Source organism: Sminthopsis crassicaudata, chromosome 1 (genome assembly GCF_048593235.1).
Source record: "Sminthopsis crassicaudata isolate SCR6 chromosome 1, ASM4859323v1, whole genome shotgun sequence".
Taxonomy (NCBI): domain Eukaryota; kingdom Metazoa; phylum Chordata; class Mammalia; order Dasyuromorphia; family Dasyuridae; genus Sminthopsis; species Sminthopsis crassicaudata.
In genome coordinates this window covers 566,535,556-566,559,970 of record NC_133617.1, presented here as the reverse complement: position 1 = coordinate 566,559,970, position 24,415 = coordinate 566,535,556, and the positions used below count along the sequence as shown (strand labels likewise).

The 24,415-nt window shown below is 36.3% G+C and overlaps 1 long non-coding RNA gene across 1 annotated transcript in view; it reads right to left on the bottom strand.

Moving 5' to 3' along the window:
* Window positions 1-19,161: 19,161 nt before the first annotated feature.
* The window catches only part of LOC141555313 (uncharacterized), a 33,654-nt gene continuing 28,400 nt past the window's right edge, over window positions 19,162-24,415 (bottom strand). The window contains exon 4 of the long non-coding RNA XR_012486145.1: window positions 19,162-19,414. This is a non-coding gene — a long non-coding RNA (uncharacterized LOC141555313). The remainder of the gene's footprint in view (window positions 19,415-24,415) is intronic.

The following is a 24,415-nucleotide window of genomic DNA, read 5'->3' as shown; positions in this document are numbered from 1 at the left end:
TTGGCAAATGGCCATTTAACTTCTGTTTGGACACAACTCTACTGATGAAGAATTTGCTATTCCCAAGTGAGTTCATTCCAACTTTGTACAGATGCAATTGTTTGAGAATTTTGATTTAAGTGAATTCAAAATTTATCTTCCAGTACCTTTGACGTATTGCTTATAATTTTACCTTTAAGACATTCATAGATGAAAACCTTCCAATTATATGCATAGAGTTAATATGTCCTGTTTTCCCACTCATGAACAATTTTTTTCTTCATACTAAATTGTCCTAGTTTCTTCAACCATTCCTTATTTGAAAAGGTTTTATTACTCCATTGATTAGATTATATCTTTCCAGAAGCTCTATCTAGACTTTGTCAATTTTCCACTCAAAATGCCCCCAGGACTAAGCATGTTAATATAGATATTGTCTGACAAGAACAGAGACTTTTTATTAATAAGATATTAGCTTTTGGGGGACAGCTATATCATGCTGTTGATTCATATTAAGCTTGCAGTCAACTAAAAATTTTAAGGCCTTTGAAGCTAAGTGTAGGATTTTCTATTTATCCTTAAATTGCATCTTTGGTATTAGCTTATCATTAAGACCCCTAAAAATCCTTTAAGATACTGATTTTGTATCCTTCTTGAGCTATCTGTAAGTATAACAAGTATGTGCTGGAACTCATCTTCCCAGAAATCAGCTGGAGTCAGGATCACTAACCGTTTTTATTCTTGATCTTTTACGGTCAAGGTCAGGGGGTTAGGTCTAGCAATCTCACACACACCTTCCTCCCTCAAATGCCAGGAGAGACTGACTCAATGTCAGTGTCTCAATTTCCTTTTCCTCCTCCTATTCCTCCCACACATGTCACTGCCCCCTCTTTGTCCTACCAATCAAGTCAGCACAGAACAGTTAGGGAGGGTCAACCTTCAAACAATTTAATAGGGAACTGTCCAATTGGCAACTAGTCTCACGTGTTTCATTATCCAAGTGCATTGCTCAATTCTAGCCCTTTACATTTCCCGCATTCTTTTGTTTTAGACCACAGGTGGTCACACCATCCCTGACTTTTCAGGGAGGTGAGAACCCCAAAAAAGAGGTGATCACGCCCCCCCCCCCGACTTCTCAGGAGGGGAGATGAAAGCACTAAAAAGGAGATAATCATGCCCTCCCTGACATCTCAGGAAGGGAGATGAAAAGCACCAAAGAGAAGTGGGGATTGCTAGCGGGTTTCTGGGTTGAAGGGCCTTATTAGAGACAAGTATGCACAAACCCATCAGCATGGGAGTTATTACACAAGCACATAGCAATAATGCAGAGGCTATTAGTGATGACTCTCCTCACAGTCAGTGGAGACTCGATGTGGCGTAACAAAAAGGAATTGTACATGCAAGTAGTGATATAACAAAAAATATAAATGAACATGGTTTTGTAAAAGATTTCCAGAAGTCCTAGAAGGAGGGTATGTAAACATCAGTCACACATATGCCTTCTTCAGCAACCAAGAGAGAGTCCAAAACCAATCTATTGTCCATTGCTTCACGTGTTAGGGAATCCAATGATCCCACAAGTTTTTGAAGTCCCACATCAATCTTTTTATATGTTAGGGAATACAATGATCCCTACAGGTTTTGAAGTCCCGCAACAGTCTTATGATGCCTCAGAGAATCCAATGATTCCTGAGGACTTTCAGTCCTACAATAGTCTTATGATGCCTCAGAGAATCCAATGATTCCTGAGGGCTTTCAAGTCCTATAACAGTCTTATCACATCTCAGAGAATCCAATGATATCTGAGGATTTTCAAGTCCAACAATTTTTGATGTCCATGAGTCAAACACCATAACTGCCAGGTTCTTTCAGTGGTGGGCACAGTCAGCAACGGAACCACCCGATGTTTCTTGGGTCTTCTCCTTCGTTTCAAGGGTCTGCTCCATCTCTCTCTGATGGACAAGGCGAATTTGGCTTGTTGGCACCCATCTGATTCCTTCTCCATCTGTGGAGATACAAGCAAACCCTCTCCCCCAAGCAGTTAACCTATCTGGTCCCTTCCATTAACCACTTTCTGGGTCTCTCCACATCACCTGACGATTATGTAAAGACAGTGGAGCTGCTCGCACTGGACACTGCCCTTCCGGTGAGTTATAAAACCTGTCTGCCGGAGGCAGTGCATCTTTGTCAAAAATTAGAAAATTAATGGTATAGAGAACTAAATTTAGAAGTTCCCTAGGGCTACCCATGGCTCCCCCCCTTTTTTTTTTTTTTTGTTTTTGGAGAAGTGTCTTAATGTCTCTGTTTCTTCTCTCTACTATTGCCTGACCTTGCGGATTAAAAGATATTCCAGTAGTGTGTAAAATCTTATACTATGCGCAAAAGTGCTCAAAATGTTTAGAACTATATGCAGGTCCATTGTCTGTTTTTTATTGCTTGTGACGCACCCATAATTGCAAATGCTTGTATAAGGAATTCAGTGATCACTCGGGCTGTCTTTTTTGCTGCTGGCATTGCAAAAGTGAATCTTGAAAAGGTGTCTACCATGACATGGATAAAAGATAGATGACCAAAAGATTTATATTGGGTAACATCCATTTGCCAAATTTCATTAGGTCTCAAACCACGAGGGTTCTTCCCTGGAGGGAGTGTAGGAGCATGGAAAGGAAGGCAAGCTGTACAGGCTTTTACTATGCTCCTAGCTTCTTCTCTTGTTATTCCAAATTGTAATCGTAAAGCTTGGGCAGCCTGATGATATTTAGAATAAGATTCTTGTCCTTCTTGAAATAAAGGAATACTGGCCAACATGCTTAGAAGGCTATCTGCCTTTGAATTACCATCAAAAATAGGACCTGGAAGTCTACTATGGGAGTGGACATGCAAGATATAAATCTTATCTGGGTGCTTTCTCACTCGCTCTTGAAGTTCCTTAAAGAGCTGATATATATTGGAGGCTACAAATTTTATTTGGGCTGTGGCAATTCTTTGTACCACACCTACTGAATAGGCTGAATCAGATATTATATTTATGTCTCCCAGATAATAAGCAAGAACTAGAATGATTGCATACAATTCATTCTGCTGAGTGGACTGAAAAGGAGTTCTGATTACTCTCTTTATAGTTAAGTCATGAGAGTATACAGCGCAAATATTATGTTTGGATGCATCTGTAAAGATAGTTGGTCCTTTAAGAGGAACTTTAGAAACCTTTTCTTCAAGAATCCATCACCAATTATGTAACAGTCTGGTTATCTTTAATGGAGACCTATGTGTAAAATTTGGAGCCATGGCTAATAAAATTTGCTACTCTGGGATGGTTTCACAGCACACATTGACTTGTGCATTAGTATAAAAGCTGTATATCTTGTCAGGTCTTATCCCAGATAATTGTACTGCTCGTTTAATGGCCTTTAAGGCTTTGTTCTGGTTGTGCTGGGAGTCACCCACTCTATCACACTGTCTCCTTGATGAAGGACTGCTGTGGGGGCCTCTTGTGTAGCAAAAACTAATATTTCCAAGGGTTTTTGAGTGACTCTTTCAACCACATTGGATAAAGCCAGTTCAACTTATCTCAAAGCCTTTTGTGCTTCTTTTGTAAGCTGGCATGGTGAATTTAAAGCACTGTCTCCCCTTAAAATGTCATATAATGGTTGCAATTGACAGATAGTCAAACCTAGCACGGGATGCATCCATTGGATATCTTCTATCAATTTCTGGAAGTCATTTAAGGTGTTTAGCTTCTCTGTTCTTAAGGAGAGATTCTGAACTGTAAGCACCTTAGGATATACTTCATATCCTAAATATTGAAAAGGAGCATGTCTTTGAATCTTTTCTGAAGCTATGTGCAATTTACAATTCCTTAGTGTTTCTATGGTTTTTTGTAGACATGCTTCTAACATTTGTTCCTCAGGTGCACATCCCAATATATCATCCATGTAATGTAATAACATTGCTTTAGGAAATGCTTTTCTTACTGGAGTAAGAGGAGCAGCAACATACATTTGACACATAGTAGGGCTGTTTTTCATTCCCTGTGGCAAAACTGTCCATTTATATCTTTTATAAGTCTCAGCTAAGTTAACGCTGGGCACTGAAAAGGCAAATCTTTTCATATCCTCCTTATCTAGATGGATAGAATAGAAACAATCCTTAATGTCTATAACCCACAGAGGCCATTCTCTAGGCAATTGAGTAGGAGATGGAAGACCAGTTTGAAAAGTTCCCATAGTTTCCATCTGTTCATTTACCTTTCTTAAATCAGTGAACATCCTCCATTTTCCAGATTTCTTTTTTACAACAAATACTGGGGAATTCCAAGGACTTAGAGAAGGTTGTAAGTGTCCTTGATCAAGTTGTTCCTGTACTATATCTAGTAAGGCCTGAATTTTATTGTTATCTAAGGGCCACTGTTCTATCCACACTGGTGTATCAGTTTTCCATTGGATAGGAACAGATGAAAGTGTTGGCAGGTCTTCAACAGCAGTCCTGCCTAAAAAAACAAAGTACTCATTTTTAACCCTAATTGTTGTAAAATGTCTCTTCCCCATAGATTGATGGGGGTTTTTTCTTTTTTTTTTTTTTTTTTTTTTTTTTATTTATTTTTATTTTATTTTATAATTATAACATTTTTTGACAGTACATATGCATGGGTAATTTTTTACAACATTATCCCTTGCACTTACTTCTATTCAGATTTTTTCCCTTCCTCCCCCAAACCCCTCCCCCAGATGGCAAGCAGTCTTATATATGTTAAATATATTACAGTATAATTTAGATACAATATATGTGTGTAGAACCGAATTTTTTGTTGCACAGGAAGAATTGGATTCAGAAGGTAAAAATAACAGTTTACATTCATTTCCCATTGTTCCTTTTCTGGATGTAGCTGGTTCTTTCCATCATTAATCAATTGGAATTGGATTAGCTCTTCTCTATGTTGAAGAAATCCACTTCCATCAGCATACATCCTCGTACAGTATCATTGTTGAAGTGTATAATGATCTTCTGGTTCTGCTCGTTTCACTCAGCATCAGTTGATGTAAGTCTCTCCAAGCCTCTCTATATTTCTCCTGTTGGTCATTTCTTATAGAACAATAATATTCCATAACATTCATATACCATAGTTTACCCAACCATTCTCCAATTGATGGACATCCATTCATCTTCCAGCTTCTAGCCACTATGAAAAGGGCTGCCACAAACATTTTGGCACATACAGGACCCTTTCCCTTCTCTAGTAGTTCCTTGGGGTATAAGCCCAGTAGTAGTATGGCTGGGTCAAAGGGTATGCACATTTTGATAACTTTTTGGGCATAATTCCAGATTGCTCTCCAGAATGGTTGGATTCTTTCACAACTCCACCAACAATGCATCAGTGTGATGGGGGTTTTTTCAACTATAAAAGGAGTAAAAACTCCTATTTCACCTTCAAATATCCATCTTAAAGGGTAGCACTAACTTCAATTGCTATTGATCCTCCTACCCTAGACATGTAGTCTTAGTCTTTGGCCAGTGACTGGGCCAGTTGGCATCTCTAATGACTGTGGGATCTGCACCTATGTCCACCAGTCCTTCTAATGATATGCCATTTATATAGATGGTGAGCATAGGTCGGTCAACTGTCACAGCTGCTGTCCAGTATATTCCTTGGTTTTGCTGCTTGGAGTCAGAACATGGGTGACTGTCACCAGATTGCTTATTAAATTGCTGTATCAATAAACCTGATGCTACTACTTCCCCTGGTTAATAAGTCACACATTGTCTACCTGTGTTAGTGACTGGGATATTATCTACACATTTCCCCAGTTTCCCACATCAGTATATGAATGAACACTGTTTTGTAAGTACTCTCAGGAAGTGAAATGTCAAGCCTACTCTCCCTGGAGGCAAGGGATCCATAGGCTGGAGAGGAACAGATTTCACCTCTCCAGGGGTATATCAGTTGTCCCAGCTGCATACAACTCTATCCTCCCTAACTGTAGTCCCTTTCTCCCATCATGTTGCTTCCTGGCTGACTGATTGTGTAATCCATTTCTCCCCTCAGATGGCTTCCTGGCTGATTGGTCATGTCTGGGTATTGGACTTGGAGTCACTCTCTGGGTGTGGCATCAGCTGCCATCATGCCCCAAGTGTTTTTTGCTGGGGCTCTGGAGCTGGGCCCCTCATCCCGTTTCCCTGAATTAGTCTACACTCTGATGCCCAATGGAGTCCTCTGTTGCATTTTGGACATGGGGTTTTGTGTCTTGTTCTCCCAGACTCTTTTCTCACTCTGTCTCTATGCCAACATTGAGCTTTCAGATGGCCTACTTTACCGCATTGAAAGATTGACGAGTCTCTCTGGAAGTCCCTTGCCAAAAGGGACTCTGTCTTCCTATGTTGGTATCTTGATAAGTCTTCACTATAGCCTGGCTATAAAAGGTATTTGTGCCCACTGTGGCACAGCATCTTATGATTTCCTCTAAAGGAGCCTCTCTATTTAGTCCAAGTATAATCCTTCTACAAACCTCAATGGCATTTTTCTCTAGCAAGTTGCCTTACCAAAGTGTCTGTTACTTCATTTTCACCATTAGTCTGTATGACAGCTGTATGCAAATGTGCCACAAAATCAGCAAAGGGTTCATTTGGTCCTTGTGCAATTTTTGTGTAGGTCTCTCTCTTGTAGTTTTTACTGGGAAGAGAAGCCCATGCTTTGATAGCAGCAGCAGCAATTTGCTCAAATGCGGTTATGGAGTAATTAATCTGTACTGAAGCATCTGCATAAGAACCTACACCTGTTAGTAGGTCATAGGTGATTGAAGTATTAACTCCACTTTGACTATTTTGTTAGGTTTGAATCCTACAGAGCTCACTATAGTCAGAAAACCACAACAAGTTTTGTCCAGGTTCTAAGCACAACTTTGCAATGATTTTCCAGTCACTAGGAGTTTAGGCTTCATAAGCCAAATTGTGTATTAACATCTTAACATAATCTGATGTAGCCCCAAAGAGAGTGCAAGCTTTTTTCAGGTCTTTAAGGACATCCATATTAAAAGGAGCATATCTTCTACTTTCTTGACCTGCAGAATTATGCTGTTGAATCACGGGAAAAATTTGAAGTTTGAAATCATTATCTATTTCTTTTCCATTTTCAATGGCTTCAATAAGCCCTTTTTTGTAATCTAGTTATAGGGCTTGGTGATTGATGGGGGGGGAGGTGCCGATGATATCACCGCCCCTCCCATTACTCCTTCTCCCTCTGTCCCTGAAGGTGGAGTTGTTGTGGGCTGATCAATAATCTGCTCTGTAGGAGGGGTTGAAATTTCTTTAGGATAATCAGAGTCAACACACCCTCATTCCTCATTCAAATCCCCTTGCCCTCTAGCAAGGTCTTGAGTTTGCTTATCTTTTATCTTTTGTTCCTCATACTTTCTCCTCTGTTCAGTTTTAGAACTTTTCCTTCTCCTGTAACTTGCTTGATAGCTTAAGTCTAATTGAATCACATTGTATATATAAAATACCTCTGCAGAAATTGAATAAGGCCCATTTTTTGTGTAAAATTCTTTCATTTCAAGTCCCACTAGCTTCCAGTTATCTACAGTTAGTTTTTCTTCCTTTAAGAACCAAGGGGACTTGCCATTCAATGAGTCTAAGAGACTATCCATTTGTGGGCTGGTTACAAGTAAACTCTTCTCATCAATTATCTTAATTATATCCTCTATAGGACTACTACTAGGGGAGGTTGGAGCAGGAGCAGGGGCTGTGTCTGGGTCGGCTGAGGCAGAGGGAACATCTGTACCTAACACTTGCCCCATCTCAGCTACTAGAGATTGCTGTTTTAATCCTTTACAAGGTAAATTCCTTATTTCTATTAGAATACTCCTAATCTCCTGGTCACCGGAAGACTTCAGTGGAAGTAGGGTGCCGGCCCCACATTTGGATGCCAAAATGCTGGAACTCTGTCTTCCCAGAAATCAGCTGGAGTCAGGATCACTAACTGTCTTTATTCTTGATCTTTTACGGTCAAGGTCAGGGGGTTAGGTCTAGCAATCTCACACACACCTTCCTCCCTCAAATGCCAGGAGAGACTGACTCAGTGTCAGCGTCTCAATTTCCTCTTCCTCCTCCTACTCCTCCCACACACATCACTTCCCCTTCTTTGTCCCACCAATCAAGTCAGCACAGAACAGCTTCAGAGGGTAAACCTTCAAACAAGTTAATAGGGAACTGTCCAATTGGCAACTAGTCTCACGTGCTTCATTATCCAAGTGCATTGCTCAGTTCTAGCCCTTTACAAGTATGTTTTTATATTTTGTGAGGATAGGTTCTTACTATTAATAATAATATTCCTTTTTCCTCTCTCTCCTGTCAATAGACTTTCTGAGGAATTAAGAGACAATCCTCTTAACTTTTCTGAGGTTCTTGATTTACCTCAATAATTTTTTGACCAATATTTCCTTGTTTCAACAAGTCATGTTGTCCTCTCTCTCCCCTCTCCCCCACAGATGGCAGGTTGACCAATGCATGTTAAACATGTTAAAGTATAAATTAAATACAATATATGAATACATGTCCAAACACTTGTTTTACTGTACAAAAAGAATCGGACTTTGAAAGACCTGTGTTATGATCTGTGCTGAGTCACTTCTGGTCCTGAGTGGGCACAGCCAGATCCTGCTGTGGCGTCCCTCAGAGTACCCTCTACTGTAGGCTTTGATTTCTCTGCTGGTCCACTACTCTGAGACCAAAGCAAAGCTCAGCCTATGGCAGAGAGCTCTATGTAAACCTTCCAACCATGGAGGCCACACCTTCCAATTCTATTTCTGCCCTGGGCCAGTCTGTTCTCACCACTCAGGACAAACGTTTTCTGGCAATATTCCTGATTAACTTCAGCTGGTGAGTTGTTGTACTTCTGATCTTTGTGAACTTTACTAGTCTAGTTCTATTTTTGAGGCTGATTTCAAAAATTGGTAATGAGGGTATGAGAGGAACTCAGAATCTCACATGTTCCTTCTCCACCATCTTGGCTATGCCCCCCAGGATAATTCTTTTTTAATCAATCTATCATCAATAATTTATTAAATGCTTATTATGTGAGGCATTGTGGAAACATTTGCAAAGAAGAAAACAATCCTTACCCACTTGGAGATTCTATTTTAATGGGGGAAACAAGTATATACCCCTCTCTCTCTCTCTCTCTCTCTCTCTCTCTCACACACACACACACACACACACACACACACTCTTTCTCTCTCTCTCTCTTTGTCTATTTATCTAGAGAAGATCCATATGTAACAAATTCCTCTATTTTGCAAAGATAATCCCTCACAGTTAGAGTGGGAATGTCATTTTGTGGTTCAAAGGAAGATGGAGTGGATATCTTTAGCCTCTCTTACCTCTACTCTTTTTTTTTTTTAAATTAATTTTTCCAAATTATCCCCTCCCTCCCTCCACTCCCTCCCCCCGATAGCAGGTAATCCCATACATTTTACATGTGTTACAATATAACCTAGATACAATATATGTGTGTAAATACCTTTTTCTTGTTGCACATTAATTATTAGCTTCCGAAGGTATAAGTAACCTGGGTAGATAAGACAGTAGTGCTAACAATTTACATTCACTTCCCAGTGTTCCTTCCCTGGGTGTAGCTACATCTGTCCATCATTGATCAACTGGAAGTGAGTTGGATCTTCTTTATGTTGAAGATTTCCACTTCCATCAGAATACATCCTCATACAGTATTGTTGTTGAAGTGTATAGTGATCTTCTGGTTCTGCTCATTTCACTCAGCAACAGTTGATCTAAGTCTCTCCAAGCCTCTCTGTATTCCTCCTGGTGGTCATTTCTTACAGAGCAATAATATTCCATAACCTTCATATACCACAATTTACCCAACCATTCTCCAATTGATGGACATCCATTCAACTTCCAGTTTCTAGCTACAACAAAAAGAGCTGCCACAAATATTTTGGCACATACAGGTCCCTTTCCACTCTTTAGTATTTCTTTGGGATATAATCCCAATAACAGCAATGCTGGGTCAAAGGGTATGCACAGTTTGACAACTTTTTGGGCATAGTTCCAAATTCCTCTCCAGAATGGCTTGATTCTTTCACAACTCCACCAACAATGTATCAGTGTCCCAGTTTTCCCACATCCCCTCCAACATTCATCATTATTTGTTTCTGTCATTTTAGCCAATCTGACAGGTGTGTAGTGGTATCTCAGAGTTGTCTTAATTTGCATTTCTCTGATCAGTAGTGATTTGGAATACTTTTTCATATGAGTGGAAATAGTTTCAATTTCATCATCTGAGAATTGTCTGTTCATATCCCTTGACCATTCATCAATTGGAGAATGGTTTGGTTTCCTATAAATCAGGGTCAGTTCTCTATATATTTTGGAAATGAGACCTTTGTCAGAACCTTTACTTTTAAAAATATTTTCCCAATTTGTTACTTCCCTTCTAATCTTGTTTGCATTAGTATTGTTTGTACAGAAACTTTTTAGTTTGATATAATCAAACTCTTCTATTTTGTGATCAATAATGATCTCTAGTTCTCCTCTGGTCATAAATTCCTTCCTCCTCCACAGCTCTGAGAGGTAGACTATTTTCTGTTCCTCTAATCTATTTATGATCTCATTCTTTATGCCTAAATCATGGACCCATTTTGATCTTATCTTGGTATATGGTGTTAAGTGTGGGTCCTTATCTAATTTCTGCCATACTAATTTGCAGTTTTCCCAACAGTTTCTTCCAAATAATAAATTTTTGTCCCTAATGATGGTACCTTTGGGTTTGTCAAAGATTAGATTGCTATAGATATACCCTTTTTTGTCTTTTGTATCTAATCTGTTCCACTGATCTACAGGTCTATTTCTTAGCCAGTACCAAATGGTTTTGGTGACTGCTGCTATATAATATAGCTTTAGATCAGGTACACTTCGACCACCTTCCTCTGACTTTTTTTTCATTAGTTCCCTTGCAATTCTTGACCTTTTATTCTTCCATATGAATTTTGTTATTTTTTCTAGGTCATTAAAATAGTTTCTTGGGAGTCTGATTGGTATAGCATTAAATAAATAGATTAGTTTGGGGAGTATTGTCATCTTTATTATATTCGCTCGGCCTATCCAAGAGCACTGAATGTCTTTACAATTATTTAAATCTGACTTTATTTTTGTGGCAAGTGTTTTGTAATTTTTCTCATATAATTCCTGACTATTCTTTGGTAGATGGATTCCCAAATACTTTATACTCTCAACATTTGTTTGGAATGGAATTTCTCTTTGTATCTCTTGCTGTTGCATTTTGTTGGTGATATATAAAAATGCTGAAGATTTATGTGGATTTATTTTGTATCCTGCCACTTTGCTAAAATTCTGAATTATTTCTAATAGCTTTTTAGCAGAGTCTTTGGGGTTCTCTAAGTATACCATCATGTCATCTGCAAAGAGTGATAGTTTGATTTCTTCATTTCCTACTCTAATTCCTTGAATCTCTTTCTCGGCTCTTATTGTCGAGGCTAGCGTTTCTAGTACTATATTGAATAGTAATGGTGATAGTGGGCAACCTTGTTTCACTCCTGATCTTACTGGGAAAGGTTGCAGTTTATTTCTATTGCATATTATGCTTACTGATGGTCGTAAATATATGCTCCTGATTATTCTAAGGAATAGTCCATTTATTCCTATACTCTCAAGCGTTTTTAGTAGGAATGGATGTTGGATTTTGTCAAATGCTTTTTCTGCATCTATTGAGATGATCACATGGTTTTTATTAATTTGATTATTAATATAGTCAATTATACTAATAGTTTTCCTAATATTAAACCAGCCCTGTATTCCTGGTATAAATGGTACTTGATCATAGTGTATTATCCTGGGGATGATTTTCTGAAGTCTTTTTGCTAATATCTTATTTAAGATTTTAGCATCAATATTCATTAAGGAAATTGGCCTACAATTTTCTTTCTCAGTTTTCAATTGCCCTGGTTTAGGTATCAGTACCATGTCTGTGTCATAAAAGGAGTTTGGTAGGACTCTTTCATTCCCTATTTTTACAAATAGTTTATATAGCATTGGGGCTAATTGTTCTTTAAATGTTTTAATGTAAATGTTTAAATGTAAATCCATCTGGTCCAGGGGATTTTTTTCCTGGGGAGTTGATTAATAGCTTGTTCTATTTCTTTTTCTGAAATGGGACTATTTAAGCAATTTATTTCCTCCTCTGTTAATCTAGGAAGCCTATATTTTTGGAGGAAGTCATCCATTTCACTTAAGTTATCAAATTTATTGGCATAAAGTTGGGCAAAGTAACTCCTTATTATTTCTCTAATTTCCTCTTCATTGGTGGAAAGATCCCCCTTTTCATTTGTAAGACTAACAAGTTGATTTTCCTCTTTCTTTTTTCTGATCAGATTTACCAAAGGTTTATCTATTTTATTGGTTTTTTCATAAAACCAACTCTTGGTTTTATTTATTAATTCAATAGTTTTTTTACTTTCAATATTATTGATTTCTCCTTTTAATTTTTGTATTTCAAATTTAATTTTTGGTTGGGGGTTTTTAATTTGGTCTTTTTCTAGCCTTTTAAGTTGCAAGCCCAATTCGTTAATCTTCTCTTTCTCTATTTTCTTCAAATAAGCCTCTAAAGATCTAAAATTTCCCCTTATTACTGCTGTAGCTGCATCCCACAGATTTTGGTATGATGTCTCATCATTGTCATTATCTTGGGTGAAATTATTAATTGTTTCTATAATTTGCTCTTTCACCCAGTCATTCTTTAAGATGAGATTATTCAGTTTCCAATTACTTTTGGGTCTATTTATCCCTAACTTTTTACTGAATGTAGCTTTTATTGCATTGTGGTCTGAGAAGAAGGCATTTATTATTTCTGCCTTCCTACATTTAATTTTGAGATCTTTATGTCCTAATATATGGTCTATTTTTGTATAGGATCCATGAACTGCCGAGAAGAAAGTATATTCCTTTCTATTGCCATTCAGTTTTCTCCAAAGGTCTATCATACCTAGTTTTTCTAATGTTCTATTTACTTTTTAAATTTCTTTCTTGTTTGTTTTGTGGTTTGATTTGTCTAAATCTGAGAGTGCAAGGTTGAGATCTCCCACTATTATAGTTTTACTGTCTATTTCTTCTTGCAATTCTCTTAACTTTTCCTTTAGAAAGTTAGATGCTATACCACTTGGTGCATATATGTTTAGTATTGATATGGCTTCATTATTTATGCTACGTTTCAGCAGGATATAGTTTCCTTCCTTATTTCTTTTAATTAGATCAACTTCTGCTTTTGCTTGATCTGAGATAAGGATAGCTACCCCTGCTTTTTTTGGCTTTACTTGAAGCATAATAGATTCTGCTCCAACCTTTTACCTTTACTCTATATGTATCTCCCTGCTTTAAGTGTGTTTCCTGTAAACAACATATTGTAGGGTTCTGATTTTTGATCCAGTCTGCTATCCATCTCCGTTTGATGGGAGCGTTAATCCCATTCACATTTACAGTTAAAATGACTAATTCTGTATTTCCTGCCATCATATTATCCCCAGATTATGCTTTTTCCTTTGACCCCCCTGAACCCTTTCCCCGATATTTAATTTACAGACCCCCCTTGTGAAGCACAGCCCTCCCTTTTTTTTTAGTGTCCCTCCCCCCTCCCTCCACGTCCCTTCACTTATTCTCCTTTTCCTTTTCCCTTTTCCTCTCCCCCCTTTTAATGAGGTGAGAGAGAATTCTCTGAAAAACAAATATGACAATTATTTACTCTTTGAGACTCTTCTGATGAGAGTAAGATTTACACAATGATTCTCCCACTCTCTAAATTCCCTCAGATATGGTGTATTTTCTATGCCTCTTCCTGGGATGTAGTTTCCCTCTTTTTATCACACCCTCCCCTTTTTCTGATACTACTCCCTTCCCTTTACTACACCCCCTCCTTTTTTTTTCTTTTATATCAGTCAAATCAAATTATCCATGTGTACTTTCTATATACCCACAACAGAGTTACAGTTCTAAAGGGTTCTGTGTACCTTTTTCTGTTTCTCTTCAGTCTTGTGGATGTAGATCAAATTTTTTGTTTAAGTCTGGTTTTTTTCTTAGAAACATGTGGAATTCCTCTAATTCATTGAATGACCATCTTCTTCCATGGAAAAAGATGCTAAACTTAGCTGGATAGTTTATTCTTGGTTGCAATCCTTGATTTTTTGCCTTTCGGAATATCAGGTTCCAGGCCCTTCTATCTTTTAATGTGGAGGCAGCCAGATCTTTTGTGACCCTTATTGTGGCACCTTGGTATTTAAATTGTTTTTTTCTAGCTGCTTGCAGGATTTTCTCCTTTGTGTGGTAATTCTGCAGCTTAGCCACAATATTCCGTGGTGTTCTTTTTTTAGGGTCTATTTCAGAAGGAGTTCGATGAATTCTTTCAACATCTACCTTCCCCTCTGTTTCTATTATCTCTGGACAGTTCTCTTTGATAATTTCCTGTAAAATAGAATCTAGGCTCTTTTTTTGGTCATAGTTTTTGGGACGTCCAATGATCCGCAGATTATCTCTCCTAGATCTACTTTCCAGGTCTATAGATTTTCCCAGTAAGTATTTGACGTTGTTCTCCAACTTCTCATTTTTTTTTGTTTTCTTTGACTGATTCTTAGGTTCTCTGTGAATCATTCATTTCTATTTGTTCCATCCTGACTTTTAAGGAGTTATTTTCTTCTTTCACAGTTTTTAGTTCTTTTTGTAAATGCCCAATTTCGTTTTTAAATGAATTATTTTGCTCTATTGAATTTTTTTTCCATTTCCCTAATTTTTTTTTTTTTGAGAATTATTTTCTTTTTCCAATTCAGAAATCTTATTTTCTTGGGACTTTTTTATCTTCTCCAATTCAGAAATCCTATTTTCCTGTGATTTTTTTACCTTTTCTAATTCACTAATTTTGTTTCCCTGCATCGCCTGTGAATTCTTTATTTTTTCCAACTCCAATTTCAGGATGTTATTCTCTATCATAGCTTCCCTTTCCTTTCCCCATTTTTCTTCAAACTCTCTTAACTTTTTAATAGTCTCTTCATGGAGAGAGTTATGTGATGGGGGGCAGGAATCGTTCCCCTTTAGGTTGTTTTCTGCTGACTCTCTGCTGTTAACTTCCTCGAGGTTGGATACCAGCTCTTTCTCTGTGTAGAAGGAATCTATGGTTTTTTTGGGCTTCTTGCTCATACTTAAAAAATCTTTTGGGGTCTGTCCCTGGGGTAGGAAATTATTTATTTATTTCTTTACCAGATTCCTCCCAGACTGGATGAATGCAGCGGCCCCCCGCGCCTGAGCTAAGAGAGAGCTCTGGGAGAGAGTTCCCCACCCCCTCCCTGGAAATGCTTCAAAGGTGATGGCACTGTGTTTTAGCGGCTTCCCTAAGGTTGAGACTGAATAGCAAAGGCGACTCAGAGCCTAGCCTATGCGTCCTGGTGGGGCGTGGATGTCTGCAGCAGGTGACGTGAAAAGCCCCTGCACTCAAACTGGGAAGTGTCTGCCAGAAACCGCTGGGTCCCTAGTTCAAAGGTTCCGCTTCTCTGGGACTTCCGTTCCACAGCCTCCAGCCAGCCGAGCCAGGCACTATGAGTTACCGCCCTGCCCACTCTTCAATCTCTTAACTACCCCGAGGCAAAAGCCTGGATTGCCTATGTCCAGGTGCTGAGATCTGCTGAGTCACCCCTGCAATCTGGGAAGATCCAATCTAGTTTCAAATTTTAAAGTGGCTTAGATTTCTCCTCTGATCTGCTGTTTCATAAGCAGAGAAGAGCTAACAGCCTGTGCCAGACTCCTTTATGTCAGTGGATTCTCTGATCCCAGAGCCCTCCCCAGCGTGACCAGCACAGTGTGCCACTACCCCACCGTCTGAGCCGGCCTCTCTTCTTCCTCCCCTGGGAGCTGACCCCTCCTGCTGAAACTCCAGATTTTCCTAAGCTGGTAAATCGTGCTTCCAGTCCTTGTGGATTCTATCAGTCTAACTCTATTTCTGAGGCTGATTAAATCTAGTTGGTTGTGAGGGAAGAAAGGAGCCTACACAGTGGCATGTATCTTCTCTGCCATCTTGGCTCCGCCCCCTCTTATCCCTACTCTTATCCAAGAGAGACTTTGATCCCTATTATGAGGGGAGCAAGAGAGCAGATATTTGACCACTTACTTTATGAACTAGGGATGTTGTTTTGTGAACCTTTTAGAAAAGATGAGACAGAAATGTAAGTTGGATTTAAAGCAATTGATATTATAAAAGTATAAATAGCAAGATATGAGGAATGACTGGTTAAATAGAGTAAAAAAGAATGAGACTAAAGACTAAATTAAGTCTAAAATTAAGACTAAAATAATGATGAGGCTTTTGATAGAAATAGGAAAATTTGAAAGAGAGTGTGATTTTAGAAGAAAGAAAATAGGTTCAAATAAAAATATCAAGGCAATCAATAAAAATTAATGTGAAGGAAGAACCAGATTTTTGAACTAGTAGAACCAGATTTTTGTAATACTGCTTAGAGCTGCATTACAAAGCAGTAATCATTACAAAAATCTTGTCCTTCTTAAGAAATAGAATGGTGGATCAGTGAAACATATCAGGCACACAATACACAGTAGTAAATGACCATAGCAACCTAGTGTTTGACAAACTCAAAGAAACAAGCTTTTGTGACAAAAATTCACTATTTGATAAAAAAAAAATTGCTGGGATAATTGGCAGAAACTATGTACAAGTAACATCACACTATAAATTAAGATAAAGTCAAATGGGTTCATGATTTAGATATTAAACTGGATAATATAAACAAATCAGAGAAGCATAGAAAATTTTAACCATCAGATTAATGAATAAGAGGAGAATTTATGAGCAAATACAAGATAGAGAAATTGCAAAATATGAATGGATAATTTTGATTATATTGAATTAAACTATTTTTGCACAAACAAAAGCATTGCAGTCAAGATTAAAATAAATGAAAAAATCTAGGAGAAAATTTTTACAATGAGATTCTTTGATAGATGTCTCATTTCTCAAAAATATAGAAAACTGAGTGAAATTTATAAAAGCAAATTATTCCAAAATTAATAAATGGTCAAAGGATCTAAACAGGCAGTTTTCAGAAGAAGAAATCAAAGCTATGAATGATCATAGGAAAAAACACTCTAAACTCACTATTGATTAGGCAAATACAAATTAAAACAACTCTGAGATATCACCTAACATGAATCAGCTAGACTAATATGACAGAAAAAAGAAAATGACAAATATTGGAGGGAGTATAAAATAGGTTCATCAATAGTGTTGGTGGAGTTGTGAACTGAACTAATCATTTTGAGAACAATTTTAGAACTATGTCCAAAGGGTTATAAAATTGTGTATTTGGCCAAACAATATCATAGGGTCTACATCCCAAAGAGATAAATAAAAAGGAAAAAGCCCTATGTATTAAACTATTTATAGGAGGGATACTAGCACATCATTGCTTATAGCAGCAGGAAAACTAGCACCCTAGTCACAGTTCCCAAAAGGGAAAAGAAGGGTTGTGATCACTCATAAACCAGGGTGCTGTATAGGAAAGTAGTAAACATACCTCTTCCTAGATCATACCACCTTGGGAGAATTGAAATCTTACAGGCCTCCAGAATTACCTCTGAAAAGAATTGCACAAAACACTTTAAGATTGGAATAGTGCCTTCTCCCCTCTATAAGGAGAGCCCCACTTTAGCATAGAGTTAAAATTCAAAAAATTGGCTGAAAAAAATGAGCTAACAACAACAAAAAAAAATCCTGACTATAGAAAGTTATCATGATATTACAGAGAATTAAAACACAAACAGGAAAAAAAATAGCAATCAAAATTTCCATATCCAAAGCCCTAAAGCCTTAAAGAAAACTATGAATTGGCTGCTACAAAAGACTCAAAAAAGGATTTTAAAAATCAAGTAAGATAGGTAAAGGATTAACTGAGAAGAGAAATAGAAGTGATTCAAGAAAATCATGGGAAGAAAGTTATTTTGGCAAAGAAGGCTCACACATAAAAAAATGAAAAACAAAAAAAACAAAAAAAAAAAAACATCTTTTAAAAAAGAACCGGCCAATAAGAGACACATAAATTCAATGAAGAAAAGGATACCTTGAAAAGCAGAATTGGCCATATGGGGAAAAAAAGGTACAAAAATGCTCTAAGAAAAAGAACTCCAACAGTAGATTGGTCAAATAGAACAGGAAGCACAAAAGCTCAGTGAAGGATTTCTTAAAAATTAGAATTGGGCAAAAGGAAACTAATGAGTTCAAGAGACATAAAGAAACAATAAAACAAAATAAAAGAATGGACAAAAAGGAATGAAATGTGAAATATTTCATTGTCAAAACACCTGATCTAGAAAGTAGATTCAGAAAAGATAATAAGATTTATTGGAGTACCTGAAAACCATGGTAAAAAAAAAAAAGGAAGCCTAGACATCATCTTTCAAAAATTATTAAAGAAAGCTGCCTTTATAATATAGAGCCAGAAGGTAAAATAGAAAAGGAAAGTATCTATTGATCATCTCCTGAAAAAAATCCCAAAATGAAAACTCACAGGAATATTATAGCCAATTTCTAGAATTCCTAGGTCAAGGAAAAATATTGCAAACTGTAAAAAAAGGACCAATTCAAATATCATGAAGCCACAGTCAAGATAACACAAAATTTATCAGCTTCTACATTAAAGTATTGAAAGGTTTGGAATATGATATTCTGCAGTGCAAAAGAGCTAGGATCACAATGAAGAATCATCTACCTAGCAAAACTGAATATAAGTATTCATGGGGGAATGGAAGAAGAATGGATGTTCCATGAAATAGAAGATTTTCAAGCATTTATTATGAAAAGACCTGAGCTTAATAGAAATTTTGACTTTAAAATACAAGAATCAAAAGAAGCATAAAAAGATAAGAGAAAGAGGAAAAAAAGGAAAAAGAGAAAAAAGAAATTCTATAAACAATCTATAGAAAAAGACTTATGAGAGAAGGGCTTCAGAAGTCATCTAGTTCAATCTGTACCCAACAAAGAATGTCATCTAGAAGTAATCATTCAGCCCTTACTTGAAAATTCCTAAGGTGGAAGAGTAATCCATTCCATTTTGAAGCGGCCAATTCCATTTCTATTTAACTTTTCATGCATTCTCAGATGTTGGAAGATTTTATTTGTGTTAAAAATAAATGTTTCACTCCATCCTCATTCATTTGCTCTTAGTTCAACTCTTGACAACTCTATTTCCTCTTCAGTATGACACTTCTTTTAACACTTGAATCCAGGGATCACAATTTAAAATCTTTTCTTCAGGTTAATATCCCCAGTTTCTTTAAATGACCCCTGTAAAACATTTTCTTCATTCATCACAGCATTCGAGGTATCCTCTTCTAGACATGATTTTTCTTTATTGTATCTTTCCTACAATGTTACAAATTAAACAGAATCCTCTTAGATAGAGCCAGACCAGGGTAAAGTACAGTTGTACTATCTTTATTTCTCATTTTGAATTCTATGTCCTTTCATAATGCAGCTTTAGATACCAATCATTTTGGACTGTTTTGTTTTGCTTTGTCTTGCTTTTGGCTGTCACAATACACTCTTGAAATTTATGAGGAAAGATACTACATATCCCAGTGAGAGAAAGAAAGAAATCTGTAAGTTGGTGGAGACCTAAAAGTCATCTACTTGATTAAAAATGAGTTATATTTGATTTAAAAACATATTTTTTAGAAATTATTTTCCACATATGCCCCTGTACTTATGAAATTGAATTATTGAACTCAAATTTATAATTATTCATATTAAATTTCTTTTTTTTAATTTTATTTATTTATAATTTTTTCACAGTATATATGCATGAGTAATTTTTTTATAATATTATTCCTTGTATTCATTTTTCCAAATTATCCCCTCCCTCCCTCTACTCCCTCCCCTAGATGACAGGCAATCCCATACATTTTACATATGTTACAGTATAACCTAGATACAATATATGTGTGTAAATACCATTTTCTTGTTGCACATTAAGTATTAGATTCCAAAGGTATAAGTAACCTAGGTAGATAGACAGTAGTGCTAACAATTTACATTCACTTCCCAGTGTTCCTTGTCTGGGTGTAGTTGTTTCTGTCCATCATTGATCAACTGGAAGTGAGTTGGATCTTCTTTATGTTGAAGATATCCACTTCCATCAGAATACGTCTTCATACAATATTGAAGTGTACAGCGATCTTCTGGTTCTATTCATTTCACTCAGCATCAGTTGATGTAAGTCTCTCCAAGCCTCTCTGTATTCCTCCTGCTGGTCATTTCTTACAGAGCAATAATATTCCATAACCTTCATATACCATAATTTATCCAACCATTCTCCCATTGATGGACATCCATTCATCTTCCAGTTTCTAGCCACTACGAAAAGAGCTGCCACAAACATTTTGGCACATACAGGTCCCTTTCCCCTTCTCAGTATTTCTTTGGGATATAAGCCCAATAGCAGCAATGCTGGATCAAAGGGTATGTACAGCTTGGGCATAGTTCCAAATTGCTCTCCAGAATGACTGGATTCTTTTACAACTCCACCAAGAATGTATTAGTGTCCCAGTTTTCCCACATGATCTCCAACATTCATCATTATGTGTTCCTGTCATCTTAGCCAATCTGACAAGTGTGTAGTGGTATCTCAGAGTTATCTTAATTTGCATTTCTCTGATCAGTAGTGATTTGGAACACTATTTCATAAAAGTGGATATAATTTCAATTTCATCATCTGAAAATTGTCTGTTCATATCCTTTGACCATTTATCAATTGGAAAATGGTTTGATTTCTTATAAATTAGAGTCAGTTCTCTATATATTTTGGAAATGAGACCTTTGTCAGAACCTTTAACTTTAAAAATATTTTCCCAATTTGTTACTTCCCTTCTAATCTTGTTTGCATTAGTATTGTTTGTACAGAAACTTTTTAATTTGATGTAATCAAAATCTTCTATTTTGTGATCAATAATGATCTCTAGTTCTCCTCTGGTCATAAATTCCTTCCTCCTCCACAGCTCTGAGAGGTAGACTATTTTCTGTTCCTCTAATCTATTTATGATCTCATTCTTTATGCCTAAATCATGGACCCATTTTGATCTTATCTTGGTTTATGGTGTTAAGTGTGGATCCATATCTAATTTCTGCCGTACTAATTTCCAGTTTTCCCAACAGTTTTTTCCAAATAATGAATTTTTATCCCTAATGTTGGTACCTTTGGGTTTGTCAAAAATTAGATTGCTATAGATATACCCTTTTTTGTCCTTTGTATCTAATCTGTTCCACTGATCTACAGGTCTATTTCTTAGCCAGTACCAAATGGTTTTGGTGACTGCTGCTACATAATATAGCTTTAGATCAGATACACTTAGACCACCTTCCTATGACTTTTTTTTTCATTAGTTCCCTTGGAATTCTTGACCTTTTATTCTTCCATATGAATTTTGTTGTTATTTTTTCTAGGTCATTAAAATAGTTTCTTGGGAGTCTGATTGGTATAGCATTAAATAAATAGATTAGTTTGGGGAGTATTGTCATCTTTATTATATTCGCTCGGCCTATCCAAGAGCACTGAATGTCTTTCCAATTATTTAAATCTGACTATTTTTGTGGCAAGTGTTTTGTAATTTTTCTCATATAATTCCTGACTATTCTTTGGTAGATGGATTCCCAAATACTTTATACTCTCAACATTTGTTTGGAATGGAATTTCTCTTTGTATCTCTTGCTGTTGCATTTTGTTGGTGATATATAAAAATGCTGAGGATTTATGTGGATTTATTTTGTATCCTGCCACTTTGCTAAAATTCTGAATTATTTCTAATAGCTTTTTAGCAGAGTCTTTGGGGTTCTCTAAGTATACCATCATGTCATCTGCAAAGAGTGATAGTTTGATTTCCTCATTTCCTACTCTAATTCCTTGAATCTCTTTCTCGGCTCTTATTGTCGAGGCTAGCGTTTCTAGTACTATATTGAATAGTAATGGTGATAGTGGGCAACCTTGTTTCACTCCTGATCTTACTGGGAAAGGTTGCAGTTTATTTCTATTGCATATTATGCTTACTGACGGTCGTAAATATATGCTCCTGATTATTCTAAGGAATAGTCCATTTATTCCTATACTCTCAAGCGTTTTTAGTAGGAATGGATGTTGGATTTTATTAAATGCTTTTTCTGCATCTATTGAGATGATCATATGGTTTTTATTAATTTTATTATTAATATGGTCAATTATACTAATAGTTTTCCTAATATTAAACCAGCCCTGCATTCCTGGTATAAATGGTACTTGATCATAGTGTATTATCCTGGGGATGATTTTCTGAAGTCTTTTTGCTAATATCTTATTTAAGATTTTAGCATCAATATTCACTAAGGAAATTGGTCTATAATTTTCTTTCTCAGTGTTTGATCGACCTGGTTTAGGTATCAGTACCATGTCTGTGTCATAAAAGAGTTTGACAGGACTCCTTCATTCCCTATTTTTTCAAATAGTTTATATAGCATTGGGGCTAATTGTTCTTTAAATGTTTGGTAGAACTCACATGTAAATCCATCTGGTCCAGGGGATTTTTTCCTGGGGAGTTGATTAATAGCTTGTTCTATTTCTTTTTCTGAAATGGGACTATTTAACTAATTTGTCTCCTCCTCTGTTAATCTAGGAAGCCTATATTTTTGGAGAAAGTCATCCATTTCACTTAAGTGATCAAATTTATTGACATAAAGTTGGGCAAAGTAACTCCTTATTATTTCTCTAATTTCCTCTTCATTGGTGGAAAGATCCCCCTTTCCATTTGTAAGACTAACAAGTTGATTTTCCTCTTTCCTTTTTCTGATCAGATTTACCAAAGGTTTATCTATTTTATTGGCTTTTTCATAAAACCAGCTCTTGGTTTTATTTATTAATTCAATAGTTTTTTTTTTTTTTTACTTTCAATATTATTTATTTCCCCTTTTAATTTTTATATTTCAAGTTTGATTTTTGGTTGGGGGGTTTTAATTTGGTCTTTTTCTAGCTTTTTAAGTTGCAGTTCCAATTCGTTCATCTTCTCTTTCTCTATTTTCTTCTAATAAGCCTCTAAAAATATAAAATTTCCCCTTATTACTGCTTTAGCTGCATCCCACAGATTTTGGTAAGATGTCTCATCATTGTCATTATCTTGGGTGAAATTATTATTTGTTTCTATAATTTGCTGTTTCACTCAGTCATTCTTTTTTTTTTATGTCTCTAGGACTTTTATTTATCATTATTTTTAAAAAATACATTTTGTTACTATTTTATATATGTAATTATCAATGTAGCAGTATATGGATACAATTAAAAAGTAAATGATAATCAAAGACACTTTCTGTATAATATTTCTCCTTCTTTTCCTCCCTCTACTTCCATTGCTTCCTTCCTCCCTTCCTGCCTCTCCTCCTTCCTGTCCTTTCCTCTTCTCTTTCCCCTCCCCTTTTCCCTGGCCTCTCTCTCTTATAAGTGCCCACATTGAAAAACAAATTGCCTCTCATAGCCCAAACAACACTCTTCTTTCCAGATTCCTAAAAATTGATGTAAATCTTGGGAGAAAAACATTATATGATTTTGTATTCATGAAAACTGAAAAGGCATGTCAGATAAATAAATCCTCTAAATAGATAATATGTCTCCTTTAAAAGAATACAACTATTTTGAAATCTATTCAGTTTATATAATTTGTTTCCCCCAAGATTTCTATCACTAGTCCAACAACAGTGTCTTCCTCCTTATTGATCATAATAAGATTTAGAGTACCAATTTGTTATTCACATCTGCTGAGTCTTAAGACATCAAATTTTCAGGAGAGGAAATTATCCTTTTTTCAGGTGACCTACTTTTTTTTTTATTATATATATATATATATATATATATATATATATATATATATATATATATATATATATATATATATATATATATATATATATATTTTATAATATTATCCCTTGTATTCATTTTTCCAAATTACCCCCCCTCCCTCTATTCCCTCCCCCCGACGACAGGCAATACCATACATTTTACATGTGTTACAATATAATCTAGGTACAATACATGTGTGCGAATATCATTTTCTTGTTGCACAATAAACATTAGAATCCGAAGGTACATGCAACCTGGGCAGACAGATATTAGTGCTAACAATTTTCATTCCCCTCCCAGTGTTTCTTCTCTGGGTGTAGCTACCTCTGTCCATCATTGATCAACTGGAAGTGAGTTGGATCTTCTTTATGTTGAAGATTTCCACTTCCATCAGAATACATCCTCATACAGTATTGTTGTTGAAGTGTACAGTGATCTTCTGGTTCTGCTCATTTCACTCAGCATCAGTTGATTTAAGTCTTTCCAGGCCTCTCTATATTCCTCCTGCT